This window comes from Lycorma delicatula, chromosome 3 (genome assembly GCF_047948215.1).
Source record: "Lycorma delicatula isolate Av1 chromosome 3, ASM4794821v1, whole genome shotgun sequence".
NCBI lineage: Eukaryota > Metazoa > Arthropoda > Insecta > Hemiptera > Fulgoridae > Lycorma > Lycorma delicatula.
The window spans coordinates 225,436,569-225,462,775 of NC_134457.1; the positions used below are offsets into that span (position 1 = coordinate 225,436,569).

At 31.1% G+C, this 26,207-nt stretch overlaps 1 protein-coding gene across 1 annotated transcript in view; it reads left to right on the top strand.

The window, feature by feature from the left end:
* The window catches only part of dcma (decima), a 553,558-nt gene that overhangs the window by 235,122 nt on the left and 292,229 nt on the right, over positions 1-26,207 (top strand). The gene's annotated exons all lie outside the window — the stretch shown is intronic.

The following is a 26,207-nucleotide window of genomic DNA, read 5'->3' on the forward strand; positions in this document are numbered from 1 at the left end:
CTTTACCGTAGTTTATCTTTAGTCCTTTTGGTATGCTTATTAAAACGGTTCTTGTGTTTTTATTGTTTTATGAACGGTGTTTTATTACCCTAGAAAATCTTTTTGTATGTCTGTCTACTTTAAAATAAATAAAAATCTTTAAAAAATTTCCAAAATCCATGTTAAAAAGAATAAATGTACTGCTTAAAAATCCACTTAACATTTAAAAAGAATGATAATGAAGACGATAAGCTTTTTTACTTTTCTTTAATTTTCAGTTTTGTTGAACTCAGCGCTAAACTAAAGTTTAATTAATTGTTAATAATCCGGCTTCTCATCGGCATAAACATCCCGTTCTTCGGTAATAATCGTAATAATCTTAATAAGGCGCGAAACTGAGATCGTATACGTAGCTACTTAAATAAAAAATAAGAAAAATAACAAAACCTAAACGGGACCGGCCGGTAACTTAAATTAACAACTAAGTAACGCGGTTGGCACACGCAGCTACTCATTAATTAGAAAATTACATCGGTCGAACGCGTATAATGTGCAAAGCATTTCATTGTACAGTTGTGATATCAAGTACTGACTCCAGTGACGTAGAAGGTGTAGTGCATTTTATTATTTTAGGAGAAGGAAATAAAAAAAATGATTTTAAGTTTATCCGTATCTCAAAAATAAAAATCTCCTGCAATTTTTCGTAACAACAAAAGAGTTTTAACAAACTACATTTAATGCTCTTCACCGCACATCGAAATAGTCATGAGAGAAACTGTGCCGGGCGGAAGTTACTAGAAAATTGAAATAGCAGGTGACTGGGAAGCTTAGTCGCTTGGAACTTTAACCCACCGGGTTGGTCTAGTGGTGATCGCGTCTTCCCAAATCAGCTGATTTGGAAGTCCTAGTAATAGGCAGTTATTTTTACACGGATTTGAATACTAGATCGTGGATACCGGTATTCTTTGGTGGTTGTGTTTCAACTAATCGCACATCTCAGGAACGGTCGACCTGAGACTGTACAAGAGTACACTCATACATATCCTCATTCATCCTCTGAAGTAATACCTGAACGGTTATTCTAGGAGGCTAAACAGAAAAACAAAAAAAATCGCTTGGAACTAGTTTGTGGTTTACTAATGGGTAACTAACAGATAACGTTGTACGCGCCATTTCATTAATGACATTGAAACTGACTCACGACTAACTGATTAGTAACGCTTCTTTTCAGATACTCAGTGTGTGGAAGGCCTAACTGTCTTTCAAATCCCGCGTACTGTAGAAATGCTTAATATAAAACACAACTTAATTCTGAGTTGGTGGTTTACATCGCACAACATTAATGTATATCTCTTATCTTAAAAAAAAAATCTGAAGTAAACATCACATGACTTCCTTGTATGCCTATTAAAAATTACATATACACATTTTTTGCTGCACTTCATTTAAACTTAGTTCATTTGAAAGTAAGATACGATCCTCCAATTCTTTAATATAGTGGACATTTAAAAAAAATGGTAAAATATTAGTTTTTATTAACATCAAATTTTTTTACAATTATGAATTCATGAAATATTAGGATAGAGTAAAAATCCCTTTATTACTCTTTAAATAAATGTAAGTCTTAAATCTATCTAATACGATGTTTTTTTTTTAAATTATTATGATGTAACCATGAACAAAATGAAAACAAAATCGAATAATCAGATGTTTCACCAAATCTGACGTAGACATCACATGACTTCCTTGTACGCCTATTAAATTACATTTTCATATATTTTTAATATGAAAAGTACATAAAATTTTATTTCATTAATAATTTCCGATATTTTTTCATATATATTTTTTTTATTGTTATTATTGAATTATTATTCATCGTAAATCTTTTATTTACAATCTTAGGTTAATAATTATTAAGAAAGAAGATGAAGTCTAATTCGAACCGATGTGCCTTCCTCTTATACGATCCAAAAATTTCATAAATTAAAGTTTCATTTGGCTATAACTCTGGACCTAATGAAAATAAGTACTACTTATGATAATCGTTGAAGAGTTCTCCAAAAGGGCTTATTAGTGCAGTTAATAAAAAGTCCAAAATCCAGTTATTTTTTAATTTTGGATTTTTTTCAATACTTTTGGTTCAGTCGATTGCAATCAAAAAGGGAGGTGTACAACTAGATGTTACAACAGTCCTAAATCCATAATTTCAATATGCTACAGCTAATCGTTTTTGAGTTACACATGCGTACGTACGTACGTACAGATGACACGTCGAAACTAGTCAAAATGGATTCAGGGATAGTCAAAATAAATATTTCCGTTGAAATCTGAAAACCGTAATTTTTCGCAATCACAATATTTCCTTTACTTCGTACTTTTTTTTTTTTTGTCTTCAGTCATTTGACTGGTTTGATGCAGCTCTCCAAGATTCCCTATCTAGTGCTAGTCGTTTCATTTCAGTATACCCTCTACATCCTACATCCCTAACAATTTGTTTTACATATTCCAAACGTGGCCTGCCTACACAATTTTTCCCTTCTACCTGTCCTTCCAAAATTAAAGCGACTATTCCAGGATGCCTTAGTATGTGGCCTATAAGTCTGTCTCTTCTTTTAACTATATTTTTCCAAATGCTTCTTTCTTCATCTATTTGCCGCAATACCTCCTCATTTGTCACTTTATCCACCCATCTGATTTTTAACATTCTCCTATAGTACCACATTTCAAAAGCTTCTAACCTTTTCTTCTCAGATACTCCGATCGTCCAAGTTTCACTTCCATATAAAGCGACACTCCAAACATACACTTTAAAAAAATCTTTTCCTGACATTTAAGTTAATTTTTGATGTAAACAACTTATATTTCTTACTGAAGGCTCGTTTAGCTTGTGCTATTCGGCATTTTATATCGCTCCTGCTTCGTCCATCTTTAGTAATTCTACTTCCCAAATAACAAAATTCTTCTACCTCCATAATCTTTTCTCCTCCTATTTTCACATTCAGTAGTCCATCTTTGTTATTTCTACTACATTTCATTACTTTTGTTTTGTTCTTGTTTATTTTCATGCGATAGTTCTTGCGTAGGACTTCATCTATGCCGTTCATTACTTCGTACAAGAAAGTAAAATTAATTAAACAAAAAGAAAAACACAGCACCATTTTCCAATCGCGTTTTGTATATATATATGTGTGTGTGTATGTGTGTGTGTGTGTGTGTGTGTGTGTGTGTTTTATTCCTACTTTGAAATACGGGTTTATGCCTTGTTTTCAATCCCGTGCGGATTTGAAAACCCAATAATTATTAATGTTGCTTTTTAAAATAATTTTAAATTTAATAAAATTATAGCTAATCTAATTTTATCCATTAAACATAGTCTATTTAAATTAGGTTTTTGTGTAACCTATATTCTCTTATTATCTTTCAATAATCCCTATGCGATATAAAAGGGATAATACAACCTCAATGAGATCAGTTGTCCACTAGCTTCGGTTCACTGTAAAGACCTACCGTGTAAAGGAAACCTGACCTCATACCATATTATCAAACTTCCTTGTGCGATCTTACCCCTTCAACATAGACTAATCACATTCCTAGTTCTATTCCATTTTCTTTGTAGTATATTACATAATACTAATATATTTTTGAATTTATTATTACTATGAAAAATGTCCTTTTTATTGTAACAACACAAAATATGAATGCATTTTTGGATTAAAAAATGCATTCATATTGTATGTACTTACTCGGGTTCGCTTGTATTATATTTCTGGGCCTCGCTTGCCTAGTAATATAACTTTTTTTAATAACTGTTTGAATTAAATAATAAATTGAGTTAGAAGATGATAAATTGAACAAATTTCAAATATATCTTCTAATTTTAAGTAATTTATTATAATAGAATATCAAAAAATGTGATTTATTGTATGAATTATAAAAAAAAAATTATAAATGACTACTGAAAACATTATTTAACCAAGTTTTTGGATAATTTTCAAGAAAATATTTAAATTTACCTGTAGATAATAAAAATCCAGAAATAACGGTGGAATTAACATTAATTTTTCAGTTATTGTTTATTATTGTAGGTATTGTGAGTTCTTTATTTGGTGATAATTTAATAAACCTCAATTTCTCAACTCAAAAAAAACTTGAGAGTATAAACGTAAATTTTATTCAAATTAGTACCGATCAGAACTGTTTTAAATTATTAAAATTAGTATTTATTATTATTTTTATTTGTTTACAAGTTTTCATAAATTGTATAGTATATGAATCCGCTAAGACATACGTCGTATCGGCAGGTTCTCATATTAACATAATTTGAATACAAGTTTGTCACACGTACAACATAAAGAAATACGAATCGCATTTTTTAAATCTTTATTTTACACTTTTTTTAACCTCAGATAATACCTAAAATGTTATCCAATATTTAATTATGACGGCATCAGAAAGTAAGATAAAAGTAATTAGAAATTATTTTAAATCTTAAATAGATTTCAATAAAACATTAGAATAAGTTTAAATAAAAGTAATTTTTAATACGTGCATTAGAGCGGTCCAAATAGGGCAAAATTTTTGTCGAGAAACGTGCACCCCTTGATTTAAAAGTACTCTCAAAAACAAAATTTTTGACGCGTTGATGAACCCTTTCCGTTCGAAAAAAGTCATCCCCCACTCCACTTGAATTTTAAAGGGGATTTAACATGGGTTCTAGGTTATTTTCAAGTCGTGACGATATAGCGCCAGCATGTTTCATCACAAAACTTCAAAAATAACGTATATAAGGGTTTTTGGTGTCGGATAACACGAATTTGAAGTAAAAAAACTCATTTTGGCTAGGTACGCCAGCTCTTTTTGAAGATGACATCTCAACCGAATTAAAACTGAAAACGGTTGAAAAACTAGCAATTTCGGGTGAAACTTACGAAAACTTATTATCTGCGACAGATGACGATTGTAATTATGATAACGAACCTGCTCATACGAAACGCTACGAACTAAAAACGTTAACGAATTGTTAAACAAAGAAATCGACTTTTTTGTCACACGGAGTCCTCGAATTTTTTTAAACGATTCGAACTTGCGACTAGCTTTCTAGAAATTGATCCGTGTAAGTGGAGCGAAAACGAAGATTATTTGGCTGCTTTCAATCGTGTTAAAAATCTAAAGGTCGTCAATGACTGCTCAGAAAGAACGGTTAAGTCGGTGAAAGAATTTAGATGAAAATTCACTAGAGATGAAAGTCAATTGCAATATATACTACAAATTGTAAATGATCATCGCAAAAAACATCCAAATGTATATAATTACATTACATATGTAATGTAATATAATAATAGAAATAGAAATCGTAAAATTTTAACAACATTATTTGAATAATTATATACATGAATATAAAATTTTTTAAATAAAATGAGAGTTGATCTTTTTGAATCTAACCTTCATTTTTTTTTTTAATTGACAACGACTTCAACAGTTTTAATGTGTCAAAACAATTTTTTCACTTCAAATTCGTGTTCTCCGACCCCAAAAACCATTATATACGTTATTTTTGAAGTTTTGTGATGAAACATGCTAGCGCTATATCGTCACGACTTGAAAATAACCTAAAACCCATGTTAAATCCTCTTTAAAATTCAAGTGGAGTGGGGGATGACTTTTTTCGAACGGAAAGGGTTCATCAACGCGTCAAAAATTTTGAGAGTACTTTTAAATCAGGGGGTGCACGTTTTTCGACAAAAATTTTGCCCTATTTGGACCACTCTAACGTGCATACATCTAAATTATCATATTAATATTTGCCCGTCGACCAATCGCTCTTCTGCCAAACGTTTCATTCAAATAATCGCGGACTGCAGTGGCGTAATGTGGTGGAGCACCATCATAGCGGAAATAATTTCTTGAATGTTTTCAGCACAGGTCATGAGTCAATTATGCTTGCCGTATTTAAAATCTTATTGAAAGATATAAAATTGACTTTAGGTGGCTTCCTTGTGATACCCCAAAATTACAATTCATTTAAACTACTACCTATTTTAATAACAAATGTTCTACCGTTTAAATAACTTCAGAACCTTCAAGGAGATGACCTACAATTCCTGTTCTTCTCAAACCGATGCAGGTTAATAATAATAATTTATTTAGAAATAACAGCAGGCTTATGTCCTCTTACAGTTATTAAATTAATGTTGTATCTCGTGAAAAATGTTATCCCTTACCGGGATTTGGACCCGAGACAATAATAATAATATTCGACTAATTTTTAACACTTTTAACTTGTTTACTTTTCTGAATTTTTAAGAAAAATAAGATTGATTATATATGTACCGAAATTGAGTCTTTCATCGTGTAACCGTGGCATAAAATTTATTTAAAACATGGTTATTCAATATTGATTATTGACATTCAGCTGACTTCAAGATTAAAAAACTACACCGAACCACATTTTCTACTAATTGTGTATTGAAATCAATTTATTACTAAAATCGGTGATGGTTCTATTAAAATAAATTTGATATATATATATATATATAGTTTCATAATAATTAATTACACTTCTCAAAGCTGTTAATGTTACCAATTAATGGTGACGTGAGCACTGAGTAGATTTATCACAGAATCTGGGAAACTGAGAATTGTTTTTAAAAAAACGTAATGAAGTATTTATATAAATATCGTTAGGAGTTGAAATTCTGATTTGGAAGTCGAGAGTTCCAGTGTTCAAGTCCCAGTACAATCAGTTATTTTTATACGGATTTCAATACTAGATCGTGAAAACCGGTGTTCTTTGGTGGTTGGATTTCAATTAACCACACATCTCAGGAATCGTCGAACTGCGACTGCACAAGACTACAATTCATTTCCAATCATAGATATCATCCTCATTCATCATCTGAAGTAATATCTGAACGGTAATTTCCGGAGCCTAAACAGAAAAAGAAAAACAGGAAAAAGGAGGTGAAATTACATATAATTTTCATCTTTCGTATTTATCAGTTTACTAAAGAAGGATACCGTCGAAAATTCAATTTTTGTTTGATTCAAACTAGAACTTAAGTAGTTTATCTCATCGGTAAGAGGAAAACGTTAAATTTTTTTAAGAAATAATTATTTGTTCAAATAGCCTAAAATATAACGGTAAACCTTTTACCTTAATATTTAACTTAGGATGTATTACCTCAAAATAGAACAAATAAATAATTTATTCTGATAAATTTCAGTATAGAATGATATGCAGTACAGATCAAGTCAGGAATGAGTAGGTTTGTTAACACACAGACAAAAAAAAAAATCTGATGTGGACAACACATGACTTATTTTGTACGCCTATTAAATTACATTTACACATTTTTGTTTAAATGAAAAGTACATAAAATTTTATTTCATTAAAAACTTCTAATATTTTTTAATTTTTTTTTTTGTTATTCTTGAATTACTATTCATCGTTAAACCAAACAATGAGAGGTTAATAATTATTAATAAATAAATATATTTAAATTTAAAAAAAAAATAGATGTCTGATTCGAACGGATATGCCTTCCCATAATATCCAAATATTTCATTAATTAAAATTTTATTTGGTTATAACTGTGGAACCGATGAAAATAAGTATCACTTCCCATATATAGTTGAAAAGCTCTCAATGATAGCTTATTACTGCTGATAAGAAAAAGTCCAAAATCCAGATTTTTTGGATTTTAGGCTTTTTAAGACACTTTTGGTTCAATCGATTGAAATCAAAATGCAAGGTGCACAACTGAATGTTATAAAAGATCTAAATCTAAAATTTCAAGATTCTACGGCTAATCGATTTTGAGTTATGCGAGGTACATACGTACGTAAAATACAAATGCAGGTACAGACATCACGCCGAAACTAGTCAAAATGCATTCAGCGATGATCAAAATAGATATTTCCGTTGAAATTTAGAAACCGAAATTTTTCTCGATCGCAATGCTTACTTTCCTCGTACAAGGAAGTAAAAAATAGAACTACAATAGAATACACCTGAAAGAATCATGGGAAAATTCTGATCGAATCAAACTAAATAACAGGGATAATAAATAGTAGTAAAAAAATCGTCATTGGAAATTAATCTGAAAATGCCATTTTTAGCGATTAAGTAGGATGGAAAAAATTTATAGATTTTTTTTTTACTTAATGCGTTTAAAAAATTGATCAGAACAATAATACCGAATTTTTAAAAGTGAATATTTTGATTTAATTTTAAATAAAGCGGCAGGGATATCATAGAAGGTAATTTATTAAAAATTGCAATAAGACTCTTTCTTTTACGCCAAGGTATTCTGCGTCTGCTGTGTTCGCTCAGTCGCCTGATTTGATAAAGATGAATGCTTCACATCTACGTGAACTAAATAATGATCTAACAGTCCAATTTTATTTTCTGAAAGGGGCTTCAAGATATAATTTATTTCATCTGGGGGATTTAATTAAGCAAAATTATTTAATGATAACAAAATTGCCTATTATTTCTTTAACGAAACAAAGCATCTAGACAAACAATATAGATTTATGTTTTGCCAAACGAAATTTATCGTCTAATAAGTTAGCCAAAAGTTGTACACTATAGGCGACAAAATATTATAATTTTTTTTACGAATTATACGATGTTTCGTCTAGCACAGAAGTGTAATGCATCTATTTTTAAAGTTATGTTATTAATGACTGATTTTTTGAAAGAGTTTAGAAGACTTCGAATCATTACAAAATTTGAAGTCGTAGGAACGACTATAATATTTTATTCATATAAGAGTAGATCAGTTAAAAAAATATGTTTTTCTCTCGGTTTGAAAATAAAGTATAAAAAATAATAAAGATCGCTAGACAGAAAGTACCTTTCAACTTTACCGATGGGGAATGATTTAACGGTTTAACTTTTGAACAGATTTCGGTAAACTTAGAATATCGTTTCAGTTTTCTTTTATTTTAATAGCTTATAATAAATGTGTAACAATTTAGTTCGGGTGAATCCAAACTATTCGCCCTCCGAATTTTGAGACCCGATTCGGGTTCTCCATCGATAAATAGGGAGCACCGTCTTTTGGAAAATTTCAATTGAAACATCGGGGGGATTCCAGATGGGATCGAAGTTTTGAAAAATACCCCCGTCGGAAAGGGTAGATTACTCCAACGCCGACCCGCTGAGAAAAAAGATTTCAAATTTTGAACTATATTTTTTTAGGGTTTTATTTTATTAGTATTTAACTTTAAATCGGATTATCGAATGGGGTTTTGTTTCATAATTATTATCCTTTTTATATAAATTGTATGATATTTACATTCGTAGAAATATTCTCAAATCCTATCATTTATAAAAAAAAATGTATACACGATCGGTTTTCGTGTTTGTTTTGTTACCTCTTTAAGATTCTTAATAGTGTTGTTACAGTCTTCGATTGTTTTCACGTTAAATGTTTATCGGTATCCCAGAGTAAAACGTAAGTATTCAAATATGAAGTTACAAGTGGAAACGCAAGCAGTTAAAATATAGCGGTTGTTATGTTACGACGCAATAATTATAAACGTTTATTCGAGTAAGTATTTCATGTAATCGTACGTTTCTGTAGTAGTCAAGTGGACTGAAACGACTAATCGACTGTGGTATAGGATTATGGTAATCGCAGTGTGTATGACTGCACATGGTTTATGTTGCTAACAGCCCGGTACAACCAACTTGTGTCCGGAAATGCTAATTTCTGTACTACCAGTAAACACTGAATAAAACATCGGATTTTGAGCTCACATTACCACCAATCCGTCCTTTTTATACATAAATACACGCTGGTGCGAGCGAGCGCGCACACCGATACACGCCCGTAGGCACAAATGCAGTTCGCGACTGCGTTCTTCTCTAATGGAATAACAGTGTCGCTAGATGTGACGGGGGAAATTCGTTTCTCTTATCTGTTTTACATATCGACCCTTCATTCATCTTTCTCGCTCTAAAAACATCTACCATTATGTTGCGGTTCAAAACATAAAGAAAAGGTTATGTCAATTCTTGAAAAAACACTTACGGCTCAGACTTCAGACTAGTGTATCCTGCCTTGCTTCTTCATCCTTTCCTTCTAAAGTCTTTTCTTTACCCGTCTTCTTTTATAACAAAACCATTCGAAAAATTACAGTTTCATCCTGTAAATGTATGTTTTCTTTCATAATATCTTTTTATATACCGTACTTAAATATGTTTTAAAAAACATCAAAAACTTACATTTATGATAATTAGAAAAAAAAGTTTTTTACGTTGTTTTAATTTTTATTTTCGCAATTACTTGAATCAGAAAAAAAGAGTGAAATAATTATTAAAAAACAAATAAAACAAAACTCGAATACTAATCGTACACATGTACCTAGAATAATTATGAAAAACAAACAAATAGTAGTAACAAGATATTTCTTTCTTCTTGATACAGTAAGTCATCAATGTTATATTTATCTAACTTTTAAATTTTACATTGTAGTCGGACGCCTGTGTATGTCACTATAATAAAATAGTCTCCTCACATTCACACTTATTATCAAATTACTCTCGTTAAAAATTTCAGCATTTACTAAAAACAATTACGTGCTACAGACCATATCTCATAATTCAAAGACGCTATGTGAAGATGCAATACAACGATTTATAATATAACAGATTTTCTAGACTACAGATCTGAATGTCTCAAGGGTCCCTTATGTAAAAACATATGTGAGGAGAATGAAAAATGTTTTTATTTATTATATGCTGTTGTTCGAATTACATATTAAATTTATAACTTAATCTGATTGTTTCAAAAGAATATTAAATACAACGTAAAATCTTGATCCTTGCGTGTAGACTAAAGGTGAACTCTGCAGAATTAAGTGACGAATGAAATCTGTAACAACTAATTAATAGGTATATATCTTAATTATATCTGAGATACGTATACCATAAATAAATCGAAAAAATTATATTTATCTTGGTAAATGGACTAGACAAATACGGACAAAGATGGACTTTATTCAAAGGTCTTCTAGTGGACAATACGGTAAATGGACATTACTTGGAGCGGGCATAAGTGCGATGAACGAACTGGAAACTGGAATGTAAATAATTAATGGACATCGGTCTTCAGATGGACCTTACAGTGTGGACTAAACATCCTGGAAGCATGGCATTCGCCTCGGTGGAATTCCCCATCTCCTGAGACCGGGAGATGTCTGTTGCTGAAGTACTGAAAATGACGGTGGTAAAATCCTTTAGGGCTAGGAACGGAGGGGGTGGGGTATGGCGACCTAACTGCCATGGAGGGTGTCATCCCTTCGGGGTCAGGATGTATCATGAAAAACTGCTTGTTAGAAAATATAAGAAACTTGCTTAACTAATTTTTTTCACGATTATTGTAAGTAAGTGTGTAAAATTAGTAGTCGGGTGTTTTGTTTTTAATAATTATTTTACTTAGCGGTTTTTTTGTTGTTTCCGTAACTTTACAGTTCAATATACTAATTATCTAGATACAATACCGGTATAAGCTTTTTGTCCTTTAGAAACGTTTTGCTATTTAAATAGAAACGTGAATATTAAAGAATGATAACTTATAAGTACCGCAATCGATCTTGAAACTTGGACTACGACGGTTAATACGGTGCCAGTTATCCAAACTGAAAATATTCAGTTTAATTTTCACGCGCAGAAGCAAATCGCTTTTATGTAAATAGAACTTGTTATCTTATGTTACTGGATGGTATTATGGATTACTTTTAAGTATTTTATAATTCTGTGGTTTATACTTTATAAATGATCAAGTATTTTAACGTGAAAAAAAACATTATGTTATATTTTTTATTGTTATAAAAACGTAGGCCTTTTATCAACAAGTTTATAATTATGTCGGTAGACAACGCTAAACCGATAAATTAACTAACATTACAATCGTCTAAGATATGTAAATGTAATTATAATTTATTTGTTTTATCGTAAAAATAAACACGGATAAGCCAAATATTATAACTCAGGAAATGAGTCTCCATTCTTAGAATCGTATCAAGAAACAATATTGCTATACTGTTTGCTATGTGCTCGTAGTTTTCAAATACAGCCAAGCCGATGTAAATATGAATAATTTTCCTTAAGCCTACGTTATTGAATGCTTGAATATAATTCAATTAACTATTTTTCTTGTATTTGTGCAAATTCCGTTTCTTTTATTCGAGTTTTGATTGAGAAAAAGTAGTCACGTTTTATGACCGGTTGTATATTTTTAGTGTTTCATTTGTGAGTGAACTTGAGTCTACTGTAAAAAAAAAACAAGAAACCTAAAACGGCAGGCCCGAGAAATAATAAATATTGTGTATTAGTTTATGAAAAAAAAAGGTGATCGACCTCCGAAGTCGGAAAAGGAAGATAAACACCTGATGCAGATTAAAAAATGTGAAGAAAGAACAGCAGCTGCGTGCAAAGTGTCGCGATTCCAAGATTAAAAAGTGAGAAAATAAAAAAAATTGCTAGAAAAGTTAGCCACAAATCCGCTATTTTTTTTATTCTATTGAAGTAGAGACTTGTTTCTTTACTCCAATAAAATACAAACCCCGTGAAAAGCCTACAACGGGATTTGAAAGGTGTGTGATGAGACAGACTCTAAAGTATAAGATTCGTTTTTGAAATTCATAAACAGCTACCGACGGCAAAAAAGTTAATGTTATCGCTTAAAGATGTGGTGTAGTGATTCAAGTGACGGAGTTGAAAGTTCCTATTTTAAAAGGCAGCAGACTAATAGTCCAAGCCGGAGGGGAAATGTGTTTACGTCAAATTAACTTGGCAAGTAAGTTTAAAAAGTGACGGTTACAGAACCAAATGAAAGAGGAAAATACTTAAAATGAACAGAAGAGATATTAATTCCAAACCTTCCTTTGAATTGTGTGATAATTTCTGATAACACGCCCTATCACAATGCCGTTTTAGAAAATTCACCAAAAAGATGTAATCCAGCGGTTGCATAAGCATTCTGTTCCTTATTTTTCCTCGATTCTGAAACCGCAGATGTACGAATCGGTAAAAGCAAATAGGGAAAACTTTAATTGTCTATGTGTTTAATGAATTTTTACAAAAAAAGGGCATCTCCTACAATCCGGATTTAAATCCCATCGGGATGGTTTGGCCAGAAGTTAAACGATACATAGCAAGTCATAACGTAACTTTTGATATCAAAGATATAAAAAGGCTAAGTGAAAATACAATTACAGGAACCAAACAGCAACAATAACAATTGAAGAACATAAAAAAGAAGCCCTAATAAGAAAGGGAGTCCGACAAGGATGTTCCCTATCTCCGTTACTTTTTAATCTTTACATGGAACTAGCAGTTAATGATGTTAAAGAACAATTTAGATTCGGAGTAACAGTACAAGGTGAAAAGATAAAGATGCTACGATTTGCTGATGATATAGTAATTCTAGCCGAGAGTAAAAAGGATTTAGAAGAAACAATGAACGGCATAGATGAAGTCCTACGCAAAAATTATCGCATGAAAATAAACAAGAACAAAACAAAAGTAATGAAATGTAGTAGAAATAACAAAGATGGACCGCTGAATGTGAAAATAGGAGGAGAAAAGATTATGGAGGTAGAAGAATTTTGTTATTTGGGAAGTAAAATTACTAAAGATGGACGAAGCAGGAGCGATATAAAATGCCGAATAGCACAAGCTAAACGAGTCTTCAGTAAGAAATATAGTTTGTTTACATCAAAAATGAATTTAAATGTCAGGAAAAGATTTTTGAAAGTGTATGTTTGGAGTGTCGCTTTATATGGAAGTGAAACTTGGACGATCGGAGTATCTGAGAAGAAAAGATTAGAAGCTTTTGAAATGCGGTGCTATAGGAGAATGTTAAAAATCAGATGGGTGGATAAAGTGACAAATGAAGAGGTATTGCGGCAAATAGATGAAGAAAGTAGCATTTGGAAAAATATAGTTAAAAGAAGAGACAGACTTATAGGCCACATACTAAGGCATCCTGGAATAGTCGCTTTAATATTGGAAGGACAGGTAGAAGGGAAAAATTGTGTAGGCAGGCCACGTTTGGAGTATGTAAAACAAATTGTTGGGGATGTAGGATGTAGAGGGTATATTGAAATGAAACGACTAGCACTAGATAGGGAATCTTGGAGAGCTGCATCAAACCAGTCAAATGACTGAAGACAAAAAAAAAAAATAAATAAATAAAGTGAAAATAGTGGCCGATATGAATGAAAAAAAAATTGGAAGGTGTATTGTGATAAAGTTAAGGAAATAGAAGGTGAATGAATATTTGACAAGAATACGTTTTTAAAAATACTAAGAAATCATTTATTAAAATTTATTACAATTTATTAAAAATAATTAATTTCTGTCTAATTTACGATTCCATTGTTTAGTGTATTTAATCGTTAAGTTACATTAATTTTTTATTATCTGTTGGAAAATATTTTCTTTTTCGCTCGGAACAAATATATTATAATGAAAAACAATAAAAACTAACGCTAGATTAAAACTAAAATATTTAAAAAAGAAAACAACTAAAACAAACTAATAAAACAGATAAAATATCACTAAAACGTAAAACTAATATCAAATTCGGAATGTTAACAATATGATACATTTATTTAAAAAGAGAGAAAATATATATATATAAAATTTAAATAAACATAAAAAAATTTAACAAGTATGGTTTAAAGGGTCTCTTCTCGGATGACAAAATAAAAAAATAACATAAAAATCATAACAATTTCAACACCAGAAAAAATATATATACCACAATATTAAATTTTGTGTAGAATGTTAACACGTCGTCGAAGTAGGATCACTCGGTTTAAAATTCCCTTATCATTGTCCGTGATTCGATGAATGTTTCTGGGCAATCTAAATTTACGAAGCAAGGCCGCATATCGTATGCAATCCACAAGGATGTGAGGCATCGTCAAGCGGCAGTTGCATCGTACGCATAGTGGTGCGTTTTCTGCTGACACCAGATACCCAAGAATGACACTAACCGCAATCGACAGAGAACCACTTCTTCTCGACCAATTTGTCTATATAAGGAGTTTCATGGCAACACAGTGTCTTTAATGTGTCGGAGTTTGTTTATTTTGCTCGAAGAGAGCGTTTTAAAAAATTAATCTTAGTCTTTAGCAGCGGAATCTGCACGTTCATTATCCGGAATTCCACATGACCAGTAATCCAGCAGAAACTCATTTGTGTGTTGCGATGGTTCAACTCGGCAACTGCATTATAGATTTCGGTGACAATATGATGTCCGGATTACAAATCTTTTAAAGCTTGGAGTCCACTACATGAATCGCTACAAATAAGGGTACTTTGGGTTAACGATAATCAAAGCCTTATTAATAACGTACAGTTCAGCAGTAAAGATACTTGCAATATCAGATAGACCATACATATAGGTTCGGTCATTAATTACAAATGCGCATCCTACGGTATTATTCTGTTTCGATCTATCTGTGTATGCTAGTGCGTCTGGATTTGTCTTAGAAAGAAAACGGTTAAATATTTGCTGAAAGACAAAAGGAGCCGTTGTTTTTTTATTCTGTATGGTAAGGTCAAAATTAAATTCTATAGGATTGATCGTCCACGGAGGATATGAACAGGGATAAGTTGGAAAAATAGAAAACGAGTCAAAATTTAAAAGGTGTAGTAAACGCTGGGTACGAATACCCTTGAAAATAAAAATGGAACACCAACACCCACTGAAGGTAATACCTTTTGATTTGCATGTTATAATATTTCATGTATAGGCATACTATTGTATAATCCCCAGCTTTGCATAAGCGCTTCTGTAATACTTGTCACTTTTACCATTTTTAAAAATACATAACATATTTTTTCGCAGAAAATGATCGGATATTAATTAATAATCTTTCAGTGAACCAATTAAATTTGATAAAATGTATATATATTTAAATCAAATTAAATTTAAAAATGTAATAATGTTCAAAATATTAGCTATACATAGAGGTGATTAAAATTTCAAAGAATTGTGTTCTGTGATCTAACACTTCCACCACAACCTACAATAAATCTTACGAGGGCCCATAATGAAGCAAATATTATGCTAAAAGGATAGAAGGGTAGAATGATTCGAAATGCGGCTGTCGCTGTCATGACACCAGATATCAAGATCGGTGGCACCATCTCTTCAAGCGTGTAACGCATGTGCGGTGCATTTCCCGCTTCCTTTTACCGAGCATATTTTTGGCTTATATAATTGAAAAATTCATAAGAGGTACTTAGTGTTTTTTTATCGTTTAATCGAATATCATCATTAAAATTTTAAAATAGCGTAATATTTTATTTTTGTACGTCAGTGTAGCGTTACCCTCTTCTAGATAAGACAATTTACGATAGCCTATGTTATTTCAAGACCAAAGACCTATTGATAACCAAAATTTGGTGTAATCGGTTGGATTTTTGAAGCTAGAAAAGGGAACAAACAAACATACATAATAGTTAAACATATACACTTTGCGTACATATACACACGCTATACCTATGTACGTAGTCGGGTAAAAAGTAAAGTGCATACAAAGTTTATTTTTACACAGTTATTTTTACTTTTGTAGGAATGTAAGAGTAAACATTATAGGTAGTGCTTGCTTATTTAGTAAACACTTTATGTTAATTATATTTATCGAATATTTATCAGTTAATTTCCCTGCCTATATCCTGTCTATAATTAAAAATATTTTAATGTAAACTAACGTAGTATATCCTAAATTCACGATTATCTCTCCGATTCATTTATTCTAACCGTTTGAGATTTTAATTTCTTCTTTACACTTCGGTTCAAGTGTAAAATTAACAAAGAAATATGATTCGTGATATAAAAAACCTGTTTTTTTTTAACTTATTTATTAAGAACCATTTGATGGAAGAATTTAGTTTTTGTAACGTATTCGTATTTGTTAATTTCTCTGTAATTGATCGTAATTTTGCAATTTTCAAGAAAAAGTATAAAAACTTGAGAAAATTATGAATAAAATTTTTCCGCTGTTTTTTTTTTTTTTTTAGTTCTGTTTTTTCGGTTAAATTTAAGGTTTTGTCATTGTGTTAAGAAAATAATATCTCCATACTGCTACAAAAGTTTACTTCTAATAAAACTTCTCTGTGATTTCTATGGCGGATTGGTAGTGTCCTTTTTATTCGAAATCTTGGGTTTCAACCGTCTATTTTTTCACACGCTACAAAACAGATTTTTCATAAATTTGGAAATAAATAAATGTATAAGATACATTTTCTTAACGATGTATAATTTCTTTCTTCTCCGTAACTAAATAAAATCTCCTTTCGTGATTTCATGAGGCTTATCTCTAGCCGAACTGCTAATTGTAAATCAATTTTAGTCGTAAGATGTTTACGTATTGCCCTTTAATGTTTATTTATAATCGAATACGTTAAGTTCACCTAATCTAAAAAAAAAGTAATTTATTCCCGAAAAACTTTAGTTATTTAGTTATTAAAGTTTTGCAGTTTGCCCATTTGGGGTCTGGTTGATTGATTTGTACGGTTCGGTGAATACCTCCATTAGATATACAATTCTGAAAATGAGGAATAATTTGACTTGAAGAAGCATTCTCCTGTTCTCAGATGGCTCTAATATTAGAGTAAAAGAGATTTAATGATGTGATAAATGCCGTTTATCATTAATAAATTAAAAATATCTTCACAAGCTTTGATTAAAAAAAAGTGTTATTAATTCTTGTATTTTATTTTTAGATTAAAAACGATATTATACCTTATAAATTTTGTACCGGAAATTTATACCAAAATAAGTTCCACAAATCTTTATTTCTGTTTTTGTTTTTATAACAATTATAAAATTTTTTTTGAATAATTTAAGCCATTTAAATTAATAGATAAATCACATTCTGAAGCTATAAAATTTGTAATTGTATTATCATAAAAACAGTAACGCGAAAGAAAGATATCAATTACATTCTATAAGAGTCGAACTGATTAAAATCTAGTAAAATACATATTATCCAAAATTAACATCATTGCATCATTACATACATATTATCATTGCGTAAAATCTCTATATTGAATTGTTATATTTTTTAATCATTTATTGTACATTAAATAATATATGTACCGAATGGTTTCTTAATATTATAACGGAAGTTTATTAATCACTTGTAAAATTACTCTATTTTAAAACAATATTATGTTTTTGGCCGGATTATATAACCACATAAACTGAAAGCTTGTGCGCGGGAAGTCGAATTGGAATTTTGTAACGGGTGAAAAATACCAGGCCTGACCGGGATTCGAACCCGGGATCTCCGGATGAAATACCAAGATACTACACTCCGCGACCGAGATTTAACTTACAAGATTAAGCTTTATAGTAACAGATATTTTCTACTTTATCTCCGTAATTTGTAATCGCTTAACTCGATTTAAAAATTAAATACGGAAGATTTTACGTTCTGTTTAAGACGGACAAATCTAAAAAAAATAATCGTTACCAAAATATTTTGCGGTAGAATCCTATAAGTACGTTTATTATCCTGTCTGGTGTTCGAATTAGATTTGCTTATAAGCATTTAACAGGATGAAATCTTTAATAAGCCTGTAGTAGCTTTAAAGTTATGTAGGTCTGTGCGTAAAATGTCACCGACTAATACAGTTTGTGTAGTACAGTAAAAGCCTGTCTAACCGACTTAATTTAGACCGACGACATCTAGGATAACCACAATTTTAAGTTCGATACGGCTTATATTTTAAGTACAAAGTAAAATCAAAGATTATTTAATTACTTATGCTCTTGGTACATAATATATTCTAGTTTAATATCGATGGCATTTTTTTTTTTTTGCTGTTATCATCTTTCAGTATTCTCTCTCGTTTAATCAATAATAATAGTGTAATTATCAATAGTGAGTAAAGCTTCCTCTTATAGGGTTTTTTTACAATCCGGAAAACCGATTTTTCCAATTTTTTTCTAAATTTTTCAATAATTTCTAAATTAATTTTTACAATTTATAAATTGAAAAAATGTTCAATTTAAGAAATTAAACCGTAGATGCTCTAATAACATTAAAATATTTAAAGGAATGTGCGTATATTATTATTTTAATTTTTTTTCGTATCCCTGTGAGGAACAGAGTAACAGTGTCACTTGTAGAACTGAATATAGCTTAAATTTAGACGAGAGTGGCATACAGTTAAATTCAACTAATAGTAAATTTATTTAACTCTTTTAAACATGGAAGGCATCGGGAAACTAACTTATTCTTCATTTTCCATAATAAATATCAAACGAGATGTTATTTTTAAATATGACTGCACGTCATTTTAAGGAATTACTCGTTTCACATCGTCTCTAATCGATTTAGTTATGGTATCTAACCTGTGTTCATATAAAATTGAATCTTTAATATATCCATTAATAATTTCAGTATTTTATAAGATATAAATGTAATTTATATTTTATTAGGTAAATAAAGGTGATAAAGATTATTGATAGATATTTTTCTTAATATGTTATAAAATAAAACAGTTGAACAGTCTCCTGGAAAACTTAAACTATGATATCTTGACAATTATTAAACTTGTATAAAATATTTATTACGAATCCGTCCAATCTTAGGGATATTATTAATTATTTTAATTATAATAATATATATATATAAGATGAATTAATTCAGTTAGATAGCTTCACCCGAAAGTACTTCAACCCTAGTCGGACTTTTTTTAATCGTCGAATGGGAACGGTCCATCATAAGTAGAGTCGATCTCACAAAATTACTCGATTAATAAGAAAGTTGTACCTCTAAACATTCCTATATCCTCGTTTCGATCGAACGTTTAACCTAACCTTTCAAAGTGCAACGTGGAAAAAGGAATTTACAATTAGGCAAAGATTTGAATCGTACGAAATAAAAGTTCTATCGACAGAAGGAACCGTAAAGCGATATATGTGCTATGCTGCCTTCGGGCGTGGGATTTATTCTACCGAAAATCACTTGGAATATCGTATCTTTTATCGGGGGTCAGTTTCATCCGATCGGCATTTCAACCATTAGATTTTTCTTCAGTTATTATAATCGAAACAAATTTCCAGTTTCTACACGCAGCCCCCGACCAAATATCAACGATACACGGGCTATTCTAGTTCTGACATTCTTCAGAACGCATTGGAGACATGTATTCAGGAACCGATTTCGAGAAACAGATTATCAAACGTAAGGAAAACGGGTGAAGAAGGAAATAGTCGATTACCTATCACCATAGACTAAGTTAGTTTACCGCCTTGTGCAGAACCCTAGTCGCATTTTTATCCAAGACGGGAGGGGTATATACCTGAACGGGTAGCGTGAAAAACATTACGTCATCAATTTTCACATAAATCGGTACAAATTATTATTATTAAAATATTAAGGCGTCCACTGAAAACAAGTTCACGCTTCCTGATTTTTCAATAACTACAGATTACTGTGAATGAAAAACCTACAGTCGCTTGAAGACCACGAAGACTATTTTACAGAATTTTTAGAGATAATTTAATCGCAAACGACTTTAATATTTTTATTTTTACGTTTTAATTTAATGTAATTTTGCTTCTGCCATTCATTTATCAAAACGATTTTTGTGAAATTTAATAATTAAATTTATTTGAACGCTTAATAAAATTTCGATAAAGATATTCGTTAATATTTTTGTTTATTGTCGTATGAATAATTTAATTTTTATCAAAATTTACTCCGGGTTTTAACACCTTCGGGTTTTTTTTTTTTTTTTTTGTCTTCAGTCATTTGACTGGTTTGATGCAGCTCTCCAAGATTCCCTATCTAGTGCTAGTCGTTTCATTTCAGTATACCCTCTACATCCTACATCCCTAACAATTTGTTTTACATATTCCAAACGTGGCCTGCCTACACAATTTTTCCCTTCTACCTGTCCTTCCAAAATTAAAGCGACTATTCCAGGATGCCTTAGTATGTGGCCTATAAGTCTGTCTCTTCTTTTAACTATATTTTTCCAAATGCTTCTTTCTTCATCTATTTGCCGCAATACCTCCTCATTTGTCACTTTATCCACCCACCTGATTTTTAACATTCTCCTATAGCACCGCATTTCAAAAGCTTCTAACCTTTTCTTCTCAGATACTCCGATTGTCCGAGTTTCACTTCCATATAAAGCGACACTCCAAACATACACTTTCAAAAATCTTTTCCTGACATTTAAATTAATTTTTGATGTAAACAAATTATATTTCTTACTGAAGGCTCGTTTAGCTTGTGCTATTCGGCATTTTATATCGCTCCTGCTTCGTCCATCTTTAGTAATTCTACTTCCCAAATAACAAAATTCTTCTACCTCCATAATCTTTTCTCCTCCTATTTTCACATTCAGTGGTCCATCTTTGTTATTTCTACTGCATTTCATTACTTTTGTTTTGTTCTTGTTTATTTTCATGCGATAGTTCTTGCGTAGGACTTCATCTATGCCGTTCATTGTTTCTTCTAAATCCTTTTTATTCTCGGCTAGAATTACTATATCATCAGCAAATCGTAGCATCTTTATCTTTTCACCTTGTACTGTTACTCCGAATCTAAATTGTTCTTTAACATCATTAACTGCTATTAAATTACTTATTGTATCAGAAAGTGTTGGTTTATCTGATAAAACATTTACAAAAAAAAAAGCACAACACAGAATTATATTAAAAATATCCTGGCTGAAGATTTCAGTGCGCAAAGAAACAAAATAAATAAATGTTGTACGAGTAGAGTTTTAAGCTCGTAGAAAAATTTTATTTTATGCGTATAAATCGAAAAATACATTTCTCACACGATGTGGTAATGAACCTTCGGTAAAATTAAAAAAAAAAAAAAACTTTTTTTTTCAAGTCGTATTCACTTTTCTATCTATTTTTATTTTGTAATTTTTATCGTTTAACTCAGTAATTTCAACTCATCCGTAGCGTGTAAAGTAAAAAGGCTTACCAAATCGAGATCGGGTTATTCTATTACGTTAGTTGCAGCTGGCTGTAAATATTTCAAATAAAAAATAACAATACTGCTCAGATTTCAGTCGTTTAAATTGCTGTCTAGTTAAAAATAAGCTCATTTTTTATTATTTTTATTTTATTTTAATTCCTTACTTACAGAGAAACAACCTCGAAGCGAGATAAAAACACAAATTGAAGTAAGAAAATTTAACGATCCAAAACGATCCTTGTCGGACTCCCTTTCTTATTAGGGCTTCTTTCTTATGTTCTTCAATTGTTATTGTTGCTGTTTGGTTCCTGTACATGTTAGCAATTGTTCTTCTATCTCTGTATTTGAACCCTAATTTTTTTAAAATGCTGAACATTTTATTCCAGTCTACGTTATCGAATGCCTTTTCTAGGTCTATAAACGCCAAGTATGTTGTACACCTTCGGGTAATATTAAATAAATATGTAACGGAAAAATAAAAATTTTTCTTTTTAATTTCTTCAGACTATTACGGATAAGTTTTAGAAACGGTCGTAAAGATCTCATATTAATGTCGTTCTTGAAATAACAATTCGTGAAAGAAAAGAAAAACGGTCTAAAGTAATTATTGACGCGAGTAAATATATCTAAACAAATTCTTATGAATCTTTTATTTTTTTAAAGTTATTTCGGGAAATTTTCAATCGCCAAAAAACGAATTTTCTTTATTAATGTTTGCCTCTTATTTACTACTTTTACCAAAGCTAATTTTTGTTGATCCTATGGATATAAGGGATGGTGTAAAATTGTAACTATAAATGTTAATAGAATAAAATTTGTAAAACTTTCAAGAAATTTTTTTTAAATTTTGTTGTTAATTTATAACCGATTAGGTATCGTATTTGTTGTATAGTTATTTTTAAAATTCTTATTCTATTGTAAAAACAATATTTGAAAGCAAAAATTAAACCGAATAAAAATTGTATAAAATTATTTTTTTAACTTACATACATACATATATACATATAAAAACCGGTTAGTTCCTGGTAATAATACGGTTATTGAAACTTATTTTATTTTTAATTGTAATGGTCCTAAGGGCATTTGTATGTGTCTGTCTGTATGTGCGTCCCCCTTAGCTTAGCATCGGAATTTACCGATCGCTAGCGGAAAATCCCGATTCGTTAGTACAGTGGTAAAGTGTTTTATTATTATATATTACGCTGTTATTATTATATTTGCTAGAAGTACAAGGACTAAGGTTTGCATACAAAAAATATAATCTCGAAGATCCGATTTTCCGGTTATCAGGTTATTTTCTTTTTCCGAAATTCAGTTATATCGCCGAAACGGTAAGACCAATTTTAAAAATTCAAACAGCGTATTTGATAGCAGAATAAAGGCTAACGTTAAAATTATGAAATAGAAATAAGAAATCGAAATGAATAATTAAAGAACCGGAAAAACAAATAGTAAAAATCTTTTAATTACACTAATTTTTCGTAATTCGCAGTTACATACATTAACTGCGAATTTTGTGACACACATTGGACGCAAAAATCAAGTGTCTCAAAAAAAATTTGAAGACTGTAAAAAAAATTTTCATTTGGCTGTACCTCATGGGTTGTGTGGAAAACAGTTACAATTATTTTGTAAAATTTTACTGAATTTTGTAACTAAAATTAATAAAGTTTTGTACTTTTACACGATTACGATAAATAAATCAATTTTCAAAAACTGAATTTTCTTCTACGCCCCAAAGATCAGAGCGAAGCGATGCCTGGCTGAGCAGCTAGTTTAAGAAGCTAAGTTAACCTATAAACGATTGATAGTTTAAATACGCTACTAGATTTAAATATATTCTATAAATTAACCGACAAAGAAAAAATAATGTTTTAATTTCAAGGATAAATTTTGTAACGAAACAAATTAATAAACATAAATATACATGAACATTTTAGGACGATTCTGACACTTGATAACAAGTAAGTTAGTAAAATTTTAAATTTCGCTGCAAGCCGATTAATTTGCATCGATTATAATTATTTTAATGAATCGCGGCGCTTTTTTCATAATACATATAAGTTAGCCTAAAATTTCATTCCACGTTTACGTTTAGTTCTCAATCCTTGAACTCGGTGCGTGGGGCTGTTGCCTTAAGGTTGACGAAGGTGGAACCGCATCACATCCTAAGTTTTATGTTTTAACATAAAATTTTTCATGATACCGTGTATTGTTTATTTATATAAATTATTGATATCGATTGATTAACATTGCAACAAGTAAAATATGCTTTTATATCTTCTATAATTTAAAAAAAATACGTTAAATTAATTTTGATTGTATTGTTTTAATACGTTTGCTTGTTTTAATATCGTATATTTTACTAAAATTTAATTACTATAAACAAATTTAACGACATTTAGTTGCTGCTTTGTGAAGCGATCGTACTAATGAAATTATTGCCCGTACATTGAACGTACTAATGAGTTTTTTGTCCAACAGATAAGGAGGAATAAGGGAAAGAATAAGTAAAATAATCGGTTGGGATAGACTCCCCGTTAAAACTTGAAAAATTATTACTACAGTGTAGTAATTCTTTTAAAGTTAGTTTACACTTTTTTTCCTAATACCAATTTATCTAATCTCGATGTATTAATCTTTGACTTTACTATGCAAAATTATTTAAACGACTTAATATTATAATATATTTCGACTTAATATTTAGACGTAAATATATTTTATTATTTTTTATATTTTAAAAATATAATCTTTAACAGTATTTAATAAAACGTATGTTACGGTACCATTCTTTGTTTTTCTGTTTAACCTCAGAAACTACCTTAAGATATTACTTCACAGAATGAATGAGGATGATATGTACGTATGAGTTTACATGAAGTGTAGTCGTGTATAGTCTCAGATCGACCGTTCCTAAGATGTATGGTTAATCAAAACCCGATCACCAAAGAACACCGGTATCCACGATCTTGTATTCGAATCCGTATAAAATTAACTGCCTTTACTAGGATTTGAACCTTAGAACTCTTGACTTGGAAATCAGCTGATTTGCGAAGACGAGTTCACCACTAGACCAACCCGGTGGATATGTTACGGTAGCAGGAAATAAGTGAATGTTATGTTATAAACTTCTACAAGTGGAAGGTTGCTATCAGATATATATATATATATATATATATATATATTTATATATGTTTATTTTTCGGTCAGATGTTATGAGTAAACGTAATTTGTTTTTATTTGCAAACTACTCGAGCGGAATTACGTCTGCAATAGTATTTACAGCCTATTCTTAATTCGCAACCGGCCAGAACATTTATATTTCAGAAAAATTTAATTTCAATTTTTAAACGTAAATGAACCGTTGATTGAGATATTTCTCTTATATAAAATATTATTACTTTCTTCTTTTATTTTACCGATTAAATAGTTATTGTTTTTTTCTAAATCGTATTAATAATGTTAACATATGTTTACCTTTAAACATTTAACCCGTAATATATATATATTGTTTTTCTATAATCTTCTTTTCGATGAAAAAAAAATTATGGAATTTGTCTTATTTGTCAAATCGCTGAAAATTGAGAGTTTATCTCAACAGCTAGATTTACCATAAAGACAATGAACTTGTTTAAAGATTTCTATAAAATTTAAACTCCATTTATACAATTATGAATTATATATTAATTAATTTATATATTAACATTTTTTCCGTTGGAGTTTTCTATGGACCGTGTCAAAACAATGTTTTTTGCAGCATTTTCCCTCAGCAGCAGTTGGGGTCCCCACTACTGCGTGGCAGTGATAGACTCCAGAGCCCCGCAGTGTCGGGTCGGCGTCGGTCGTCCTTCGCCGGCGAGGCCGAGGCGGTTCTCCCCGAGCGTTCCCACGCTGGGCCGGCTCCTGCTGCTGAGTCCGCCGCGGCCACGGTGATTGAAGGCCGGCGAACTGGAACTGGAACGAGAATGTAGCGTCCGCGTCCAGCGGCTCCCTCGGCGGGCTGGCCAGGCCTGCTGCTCCGGCGGGGATGTTGGCATCCGCCGGAAGGTCCCACGTTGAGCCGGCCAGGGAACTTCTTCTTCCAACTTGTTCTTCAGGTGGTGCTCGACCATGAATTTGCCTTCACTCTCGTGGTGAACGATCTTTTATTGGTGCCTGAGAGCGGTGGGGCTGCAGCGCCGCTATGGTGGGAGAACTGCGCGGTCATCTGCACGTTGGGAGGGATGCATGTATCAACGCGTCCG